The 10,528-nt window shown below is 48.5% G+C and overlaps 1 long non-coding RNA gene across 1 annotated transcript; it reads left to right on the top strand.

The window, feature by feature from the left end:
• The first annotated feature begins 1,341 nt into the window (after positions 1-1,341).
• On the top strand, positions 1,342-8,899 carry LOC122435964. The gene is made up of 3 exons (XR_006267751.1): positions 1,342-1,566; positions 4,694-4,910; positions 5,239-8,899. It is a non-coding gene; the product is annotated as an uncharacterized LOC122435964 (long non-coding RNA).
• Positions 8,900-10,528: the final 1,629 nt, after the last annotated feature.

Genomic DNA, 10,528 nt, shown 5'->3' on the forward strand with positions numbered 1-10,528 from the left:
GCTAAAACTGCATGGCACTCGCTGTAGCAGATGCTGTTGTGCCCACGCAGAAACACTCAGAATGCATGGCCCCTATATGTGCCAATGTAAGCACGCTGGAATGGTGGGGAAGGTGACCTCCCCTGAGGGGGCGGGGCTAAAGCCACTTTCAACCAATGACAGATGGGAACTGATGGATTTAAACTCTAGTTTATTGGGACATCTCTGGTGGTCCAGTGGTTAAGAATCCGCCTTGAAATGCAGGGGACATGGGTTCTATCCCTGGTCCAGGAACTGAGATCCCACATGCCACAGGGCAACAAAGCTCTTGAGCCACAACTAGAGAAGCTCGTGTGCCACAAAGAACGATCCTGCAGCCAAATAAATATTCTACAAACAACCTCCCCTTAAATAACTCCTCCAGTTTCCTCACCCCTCAGGTGCTGTGTGCTGTGCTGAGTTGTTCAAATACATCTAACTCTTTGTGACCCACAAGGCTCCTCTGTCCTAGGGATTTCCCAGGCAAGAATACTGGAGTGGGTTACCATTCTCTTCTCCAGGAAATCTTTCTGACTCAGGGATCGAACCCATCTCTCCTGCATTGGCAGGCGGATTCTTTACGGCTGAGCCACCTGGGGAGCCCTTCTCACCCCTCAGGTGGGACAACTCCAGGTTGCCGCCCAGAGGTTCCCAAGAAGGATGAGCCCCCATTGCCCACAGCAGGCTCCTCCCTTTTCCCTACTGGTGCTCCCTGGGATCCCTCTCAAGAAAACTACTTGCAGGATTCTCATCTGGGATGAGATTCTCATCTCATTCTCATCTCCATGCACACAGCATGGATCTCATCTCATGACTTTCCAACATTCCTCGAGATAAGCCATGCACACTTAGGCTCAGTCAGTCCGATCCACCTGCCACAGATTTGAATCTGGAGCTGGGGACAGTGAGAATTCTTTCTGGCAGCTGCCATGGTGGTGGCCACATCCAGTTTCCAGCAGATACCAGTGAGCAAAGGAGTCAAGCGTGTGTCATCTGTTGTCAGAATAAGCTGGCTTTCTCTCTGGCCTGGGTCTGGCTCCCCAGCTGCCCACTGGTCCTACCTGCTTTCCAAGGCTAGCTCAGCGATTTTCCCAGCAGAGTGGTGAGTGAACCATCTAATATCACTCCAACAATTCCTTTAATGCTCCAATTAAGCCAGACTTCATGCTAAACACCAAGCCACAGTCTACTAATGTGGCTGTCCGTATCATTTGATCGTGAGCAGAGAATGCGGTCGTTGGGCTGGCTGGAACGTCTGGCATCCCTCTGCATCAGTCTGACTAGTCATCCTGGTTTGTGGATCTCAGTCTCTGCTGAGCTGGACTAGTGAGCCGATCTGTTGTCAGGGGTGGGGGCGGGTGATGGCGGGAGGAGAGCATCTGGTTTCTGAAGCTGTCCGGCTGAGGATTTGACTGCTGCTGCCAGCAGATTCATCCTCAGAGGAGGACGACGGCCAGACATGGCTCCTCCATAGCCCGCAAATCAACACTCCTCCTGTTTGAAAGAGCAGCTCGAAGCTTTCCACCTGTCACCAAATCAGACTCCCAGGTGAGCGTCCCTTTTCAGAACAAGATGGCAAATGCCGTGAGCTGGGGAAGAAGCCAGTAGGAACATCTTTTTGAGGAGACTCTGCGCAGAGGAGGGTAATGACAGAAAGCTCAATGTGCAGCTTGGAGCTACCACAGAATCCTCAGTGCAGAGAAGAGGAAAAAAAGGAAAGCATTTTCTTACCCTTTCCCCTTCTTCCTGGTCTTGATAAAATTAATGTTGCTAAGTGCCAGCCTCTTCTGAATATATGCAGAAGAAACAGAATAGAATAGAATAGGAGTTGGGTAGAGTAGGAGAGCTGACTCATTGGAAAAGACCCTGATGCTGGGAAAGACGGAAGGTAAAATGAGAGGAGGGCAACAGAGGATGAAATGGTTGGATAGCATCACCGACCCAATGGACATGAATTTAAGCAAACTCCGGGAAATGGTGATGGGCAGGGGAGCCTGGTGAGCTACAGTCCATGGGGTGGCAAAGAGTCAGACATAACTGAGAGAATGAACAACGACAATGGGAGTAGAATAGAGTAGATTAGCATAGTCTTGTAGTATAAAATTTGATTGTTGTTGTTGTTTAGTTTCGAAGTCGTGTCTGACTCTTTCGTGAGCCCATGGACTGTAGCCTGTCAGGCTCCTCTGTCCATGGGATTTTCCAGGCAAGAATATTTGAGTGGGTTGCCATTTACTTTTTCAGGGGATCTTCCCGACCCAGGGATCAAACCCATGTCTCCTGCGTTGGCAGGAGGATTCTTTACTACTGAGCCACCTGGGAAGCTGTAAAGTAGGATAGGATAGGATAAAATAGGGTAGGATCGGACAGGATAGGGTAGGGATAGGTAGGATAGGATAGTAGAATGCGTGCATGCATGCTTAGTTGCCAACTCTGGCTTAGACGACTAGGCTCTTCTGTCCATGGGATTTTTCAGGCAAGAATCCTGGATGGGTTGCCATTTTCCTCCTCCAGGGGATCTTCCCGACCCAGGGATTGAACCCACGTCTCCCAAGTCTCCTGCACTGCAGGCAGATTCTTTACTTGCTAAGCCATCAGGGAAGCCCTGGTAGTAGACTAGGATAGAATAAATCAACCTCACTATAGGCAAACACAAACATCTTGCCCAGTGCTTCCTGAATCAGCCTTCCCTTTCTGAAACAAATGCCCTGCAGCTTTACCTCCAGCAGAGAGGGAGAAAATGAACCAAAAGGAAGATCCCATGTTGCTTCAGAGTGGCTTTAGGGGGAAGAGTCAGAAAGGCTGTCTGTGGTCGGCTGAAGCTCCATTTCCACACTGACACACTCCTCTCTTGTTAATATTTGCACTGAACAAGCCATTTTCTGCGCTGACATTTTGCATCTAGTTAAATGCCAACAAATCCAGAGAGATGTGCCTTTGACCTGTGGTTCTGCCCTTTGGACAGGCGTCAGCTGCTGTGGTCCTTTCATTCTAATTTCTGATATTCCCCATTCTGGATTCTTTCAACTTTGAGGTTTTTTTTTTCTTTCCCCCAACTGGATGAAATGCTTCCGATTATCTCTGCTTACAATTATCTCTGCTGAATATTTAATTGAGAAATGTTGTTTAAAAGGCATTTGGCTTAAATGATCTAAGTGTATGCATAGATGTTTCTTTTCTGACAGTAAAGTGGCTTTGAATGATTTGGGGTATTATGAGGGAATTACAGAAAAATTTGTCCTAAAATGTTAAATGTAGTATTTTTTTTAAGAGCTCATGGCTTTGCTGAATGTGAGGGAGAGTGCTGCTGAGTATTAATTTAAAGTCTAGGGGGGAGGATATGGTGTAGCGATGAACTTGTGGGCTCTGGAGGAAACCAAGTTTTAAACCTGATACCCTCTGCCTCCTTATCCTTGAGATGAGGAAAAAGCAGCATCCTTTCTGCCCCTCAAGGCTGCTCCATGGCTGCAAGGTAGGGATGAGGGGTGGCTGTGTTCCCTGTCAGCCCACCCCGTCCTCCCAGTGTCCTCCCAGGAACCTTGCTCATGGATCTGAGCCCACAACCTGGGACCATAGCTGACAGCCAGCAGGCCCTTTTTCAATACCTTCGATCAGAACCCATGGAGTTTAGTTGGTCTCCTGAGTTGAATGCTTGCCTGAGAATTGATGAACAGCTGGCTTTATGCAGAAGAGGTTCCTGTTGGGCAGAAGTATATGGCCTGCTGGATTAGGAGGCCCTGACCTCAGCTCCTAACCACCCAGGTTTTGGCTGCTGTTTCTCCCAAGACCTGCCTGAGATGTGTGCTCTGGGGCCTCTGAACTACCCCAGCTTCCTTACTTGAAGGCCCTTTATTTAGCTAGCTCTGAGGGCTTCCGTTTTCTGAAATCAAGCAATCTTCGCTTAAGCTGGTGGTCCTCTAAATTCTAAGAGAACCAGGGAGCAAATTTCTGTAAAGCAGTTCCTATGTTCTCAGCAACTTTCAGCCTCAAATAAGAGATGTGTCTTCATGAAAAGACAAAAAGGACTGGCAATAATCAACTGAGCGGCATGTATTTGGGCTCATGAAACTTTAGGATTAGGGTCAGGCCCTAGAGGTCAGGCTTTTGAAATTCATGAACAGTATGGAAATTACCCTTTACATCTTTTATTCTTTTTCTTTGTTCTAAAGAATGTCTCCCATGCTTATATTCTCCAAACTCCATATTCACAGGTTCTCTAGCTGGTCTTCCTCTGTTGTTTGTTCAGTCATTCAACAAATTTTAAGTGCCTACTATGTGCCTAGTTCTTTCCCTGGAGGAACTCAGCCGTTGGGTGAGACAGGCAGGAAATGGATGAGTATAGCAGAAGAGGAGGGCTCTGGCTGAGGTGGTCACAAGGTGATCTGGGAGCCCTTGGAGCATTGGGAGAAGGTTGGACCCCCGTACCTCCAAGAGATAAAGCTTGAGCTGAGCCCTGATGGGATTAGACCCTGTGAAGGATCAAAGAGGAGGGAGCAGAAGTAGGTGGGAGAGCCTTCAGGCCAAGATGCAGGTCTGATCCCCGAGAAAGGAGGGGAAAGGAAGGAAGATGGGGGTGGAAAGAGCCTCAGACACAGCGCAGCTCTGAGAAAGTCTCAGCCTGGCCCATGGGGAACCCTGGAGCAAAGACTGCCCATCAGAAACTTTCCATGTCCGGCAGGTCAGTGGGCTGCCCACACCAGTGCCCTGGAATTCCTGCAAGACCCTGATTCTGCCCCAGGAGGAGGAGGCTTTGAGAGTAAGATCAGCACCTGTTTCCTGTCTGGAGAATCCAGAAGGAGAAGGAATGGCTGAAATCACCACCCGTGATGGCAGGTGCAGGAAAGAGGGCAGGACAGGGCAGCAAGACTACACTCCCAGGACTTGGCATGGCAAGGGTGAGTGAGCTTCCTGGGGACTGCGTGAGTCCCATGGAAGGTAAGCTGCCTGCTGGGGGTAGGGGCGCCACAGTGAGAGGTGATGGGGTGAGCCACAGCGGGCAGGGATTGAGGGGGTGCCATGTAAGGACAGCCAGAAATTGTACCACCCGCGCTTGTCAGGGATGGTGTGCTGCTGAGGGCTTTGTGTGGAGCCTCCCAAGTGCCCATAAACATGCCCCCCGGGAAGGCAGCATCTGGGTCCCTCCTTGGGGAGAGCCCAATGATAGGATAATGGGCAGGCTAGTCCAGTATGAAATGTGTGCTTTTCTCCCTTCCTTCCTTCCAGACTCCAGTGCACCAGGGAAGGAAGACTCCGAAACAGCCAAAGAGAGGAGTTGAAGAGCGGAAATGGCACTGCAGAGAAAACGCAGCCTCTCCTCCCTGTTCTCTGTGCGGGTCCCCAAACGTCAGTCGAGCCTTAGGAGAGCAGACTGTGCAATTTCATCCCCAAAGTTTACTCGAATATCTGGGAGCTGGTGAAACTGTCAAGGGATCTAGGGTGGGGGTGGGATGGGCAGATATAGGTGTAAAGGCAGGTGTTGGAGAAAATTCTCTGTTTCCTTTTAGGACCCCCCATCCATGTCAGTTCATGCACTAGGTTAGCTTTCTACACACCTTCCAACCAGCTACAAACACACTGAATTCTTGGCAGGGGATACGATTATCTTCATTTCACAAAGGAAGACACTGACACAGAGAATTTAGGGTCCTTGTTCCAAATCTTCAAATTCAAATCATTTCCTTCTTGGTCAAGGATTCTTTATGTCATAAAATAGGAACTTCCCAGAATGATGGGATGCTCTGGGTGGGGGTGGAGGGGCACCATGAGCCAACATCTGGCGATGGGATCCCCCTGTGGCATGGGGTGACGTAGGTTGGGGACAGTCTGACATGCCTCCCTGATGACTCAGCCTCAGCCAGCAATGGGCATGCGGACACGTGAAATGACTTCACCTCTCTTTTCATGATGCTGGATCCTGGAGGCATTTGGTTATGGGAGGAGCCTGCTAGAGACGGCCCTGTGCTGAGTTCACAGCCTCCTTGTAAACCCGTCTTTCAGCAGCCTGTACCTTCCCTCTCTCCCTTTAATTGTCTCTGTGATCTACTGTGACGCACGAGCGCACATGTACATACACACATGGCTGACACGTTGCACACACACGCACAATCACTCATACACATAAGCATGCCCATGTACAAATACAGACCCACATGCACGCAAGCTGCTTTTCGCAGGAGTGGAGAAATCAGTTGCATTACTACGCAGGCATCTCTCCCCTATGAGTCAAAGTAGCATACTGAGCACAGAAGGAGGAATATTTTCCTTTCTGAGATAGCTGAGAGGTTTCCCCTGAGGAAATAACTCAGAAAAATGTTGCCTTCGAAAAGCAGATCATTCTCAAAGGGAAATTTCCTGCCCAAACATTTGTTTTCTTGACGTGGAGACAAGTGAAGCAACCCCTTCCCCCCATCTTGGCTTGGCTCCTCTACCTGAGACTCATGGGGCTCCACTGTGAGCCGGAGCAGGTGGCTGTCCCACAAAGACCTGGGCCATTGAGTGTCCTCCAGCAGGGTCGACGTGGCCATTAATCCCCTCTCCTAGCTCATCCCCTCCCTTGTTCTCCTTAGGACTACTTAGGACTTGAACATTCTGAGGCTCCTGCTCAAAGGAACGTCTCCTCCTCAGATAAATCTAGGAGAGATGCTCTGAGGACTGTTGTCTATGGTAAAGGCATAAAGGTACTTAGAAATGCAGGAGATGAACCAGACCCAAATGCCAGGGACAACAGGGAACAAGGGGCAAACAGAGTTGGCCTCAAGCTTCCAGGGAAGAGAGAGGGAGACAGAGAAAGAGAGAGAGGAAAAGAGATTCTGGAATCACTCAGAAGAGAGCTGGAAAATGTGGATGGAACAGAAAAGTCTCAAGCTATGTATGGGGAGGTGGCAGACCTCTCTCAGACCACAAGAGCTGGACTCTGTGGTCAAGTACTGAATGCCAAATGTGGACACGAGGGTCATCAGTCAAGGGAAGTGACTCGTCTGTTGTCTTGTAGTTGGATGCACTTTGAACAGTCAGAGAGGTTGTTCTGGGGAAGTTACCTCTCTGGCCTGGAACATAAACACAGTCAAAAAGGCCCAGGGTCGAGCTGGCAAGGGGCCTCTCCCTGGGGAGAGCAGACCACCCACATCATTTGGGAGACCACTTTAGGCTTGTCTGGGAGGCCTTTTGATGTGTCTGTTATACCAAAGATAGTGTTTTGAGGTTCCCAAGTATTTATTCGTTTGGCTGTCATGTAAAAGACAAACAGCAGGAGAGAGAAAAACTGTTTTAACTCAAGTAATAGGCAAAGACTAAAAATGAAATCAATTCAATGTAATTAACAAGAATCGATCACCTCTCCTCATTCTCCTGCTAACTATTGAAAGAAAAAGAAGGAGATGGGGAAGGGGGAGGGGGAGGGGATGAAGAAAGGAAAGAAAGGACAGGAAAGAGAAAGAGGAAAGACAGGAGGGGAGAGGGAGGGCCATGAGAACAATCAATATAATCCTCTTTGGTGTGTATTAAAAATAATGTAGGATGTTTTCTGGAGAAGGAAATGGCTACCCACTCCAGTATTCTTGCCTGGAGAATCCCATGGACAGAGGAGCCTGGTGGGTTGGAGTCCATGGAATCACAAAGAGTCGGACATGACTGAGCGACTAAAGTATCAGGATGTTTTCTTATGTCCATTAAAAATGCCATTTCCATTGGTGTTGGATGTGTACCCCTTCTGGTCTAGTGTTGTATTCTTACTTTGGATAAAGACATGGTACCATGATAAATTTTTTTCTAACTAAAGTGAAAACAAGAGCAACGAGAAGAAAACAGTGCAGCCATGTAGATGGATAACTACTGATATTCACCCTTAGTATTGGACCAATAGGAATGGGTGGGCACTGTGGCATTCCTGTACATCAGCCCTGTCTAAGGGGAGCAGCCATCATTCAGCTCACATCTGATTTTGTAAGAGATGCTGAAAATTAAGAATTTTAAGGAAAAAACTCCAACCTTTAAAATACTGGATAAAATGTTTTAAACCCATTTCAGGCTATGAGCGTATCAGAGACTTCTGATTTGTCACCTGCACCTGAAAAGAACCACTGCAAGATTTGAAATAAAATGTACCATTCATTCTTCCCTTCAAATCCTCCACCCTTCCCTCCGGATGCAAAGAGCTAGGCTGGTGTTGAAGACTTCAGCACCATCAGGACCTTTCAGTTGAAGAAAATGACCAGAGCTGTTGTTTTGAATGCTGTAGCAGTTTTAAAATATGTCCCCCAAATTCTTTGGCACTTCTTCCATTGAGATGTGGAGTCTATGTCCCACTTCCTTGAAGTTGGGTGGCCTCTGGGACCACCTTGACCAATGACTCACTGAGAACATCCTACTATGTGACTTCTAGGCTGAGTTATCAAAGGCCATGCAGCTTCCACTCAATTCCTATGGAAAGCTTCTCATGGAATGCTCATCTTTGGAATGTTCAGCTGCTCGAGCTTCTGCTCACGACAGTCTTAGAGCTCAGTGACAATGTTGAGTAAACCCCAAGCCACATGGAGAGATCCCCTGTAGGTCCACCCAAGCACCAGCCCCATGAGTGCACCATCTTGGACGAATGTTCAGTGCAACTGAGCCTCTGGAATAGCTCAGCCCCAGCCCCAGTGAGGGCGTGAGAGACCCCAGGTGAGGATGATGCAGCTGAGTCCAGTCAGCTGAGAAGCCAGGAGACAGTTACAATTGTTTTAAGCCACCAAGTCATACTGTGATTTGTTACCTAGAGACAGGTAGTAGCTAGAACAAGCTTGCAGGGCTAACAAGAGATCTGACCAGCACTACAGACCCACTTACTGTTCAGCTCCTTGGTATTTGTGGTTGTCGTGGCCCCAGTTCTCCTGGAGCTGGAGGAAGGAGGGAGGTGCTTGGCGGGAGACCTCAGCCTTGGGGAGCTGGGAGGGCCGCCAAGCAGATGGGGGGTGGGGAGCCCCGGCTCAGAGTGGCCTGTGTGTGAGGCAATTAAAATGTGAAATGTAACCTTTAAGAACGGAGCCTGACTTTACCTTTGCATCTTGGAGATTTGGACTGTAGAAGGCCTGTCAAATCCCTCCCTCTACCGGGCCCTGATCACATTTCTGTCTTCTGTTCGGACACAGGACTCAGACTGTGTACACACGGAGAGCAGGGTCTGGTGCCAAGAACGCAGAGCAGTTCGGCACTGGTGTTTCTTCTCTTAGGAGAAAAAAAATGACAGAGAAAACCAAGAAAGAAAAATAGATAGGAAAGAAGAGAGGAGGAAGCAGGGAGAGAAGAGAGGGAGGGAAGGAAGAAAGGGAGAGAGGGAAGGCGGGAGGTAGAGAGGGGAGGAGGGAGGTAGGGAGGAACCAACTGCCAAGGTAGGACTGTGTTTTTATTTCCTGCTTTATGGAGTGAGGTGTTCCCTTCATCAGAAGCAGATGTACAGCATCACGTCAAAGTCTACCTAGGCAGGAAGCATCGGTTGAATTTACCCAGGTCACGGCAAATCTGTTGTCATTCAGCATGTGGAACTGTTTGAACTTACAAGGAGTAACCCAGCAACAGCCATCACCCCACGTGTCCGCTGTGCTCTGATTATAGCAGTGCAACAGGAATGGAGGCTCAGAATTTCACAAGGTGACAAAAAATTGGATTTTGATGTTTCACCTCCACCTGCACTTCAGCAGGGAGGCCAGCTGCATACACAAGTTCTCGGGGCCCGTGGGCACTGCCCGGAGGCCTTGCTCTGCCGTGGCCCTGCCCCAGCCCTTTGCTCCACCCGGGCCAACCACCGACACTGGGCTCTGCTGCCAGCCCCATTACTGCGACAGGGGAAAGGAAAAGACCTGTAAGAGCTCATCCATTCAGACCTCACTTTTCAGAAATTTGGATTTATTTTTTTGTCACAGAGAACCAGAACTGATATTAATCTTGGCGCTATTTCTGAAAAAAAAATTCATAATAGTACAATGATAATATATAACATTTACTGAGTTCTGACTCTGAAGAAGGGGCTGGAGTGCTTCATATGGATATTTCATTTAATCTTCAAAGCAACCCTGTAACCTCTCTGTAAGACTTGCCCAAGGTCACACAGCCTGAATTGGAAACACAGCAGTCTGGTGCCAGAGCCACGTTCTTTCCACGTTTGGAAAGGCAACTCCCAGCTCAGTCAAGAATGCCAATTGCTTCTAAGGATGCAAACATCATTTCCCTCATACCCATTTGTTTTCTTAAAAAGAAAGTGACTCTGTTGATGATTCTTATCCATTCATGAAGTCAGAGCTGCTCCTTGACCATCCTCTTAGCCCCTATTTCATACGTGTGGAATGAATAAAAGTTCACTTCACTCAAACAGACCCTCGGATTCAGACCTCCAACCCTTTTAGACTGACTTTCCCATTATTATTCAGTCACTGAGGTTTTTCTTGAAGGCCTTGGGGACTAGACTAATCACAGCTGCGTTTGAGGGTATCACCAGGGATGGCATGTTTGAAAGCGCCATCTAGATAGGCAATCAGGGGCC

This window comes from Cervus canadensis, chromosome X (genome assembly GCF_019320065.1).
Source record: "Cervus canadensis isolate Bull #8, Minnesota chromosome X, ASM1932006v1, whole genome shotgun sequence".
Lineage (NCBI taxonomy): Eukaryota > Metazoa > Chordata > Mammalia > Artiodactyla > Cervidae > Cervus > Cervus canadensis.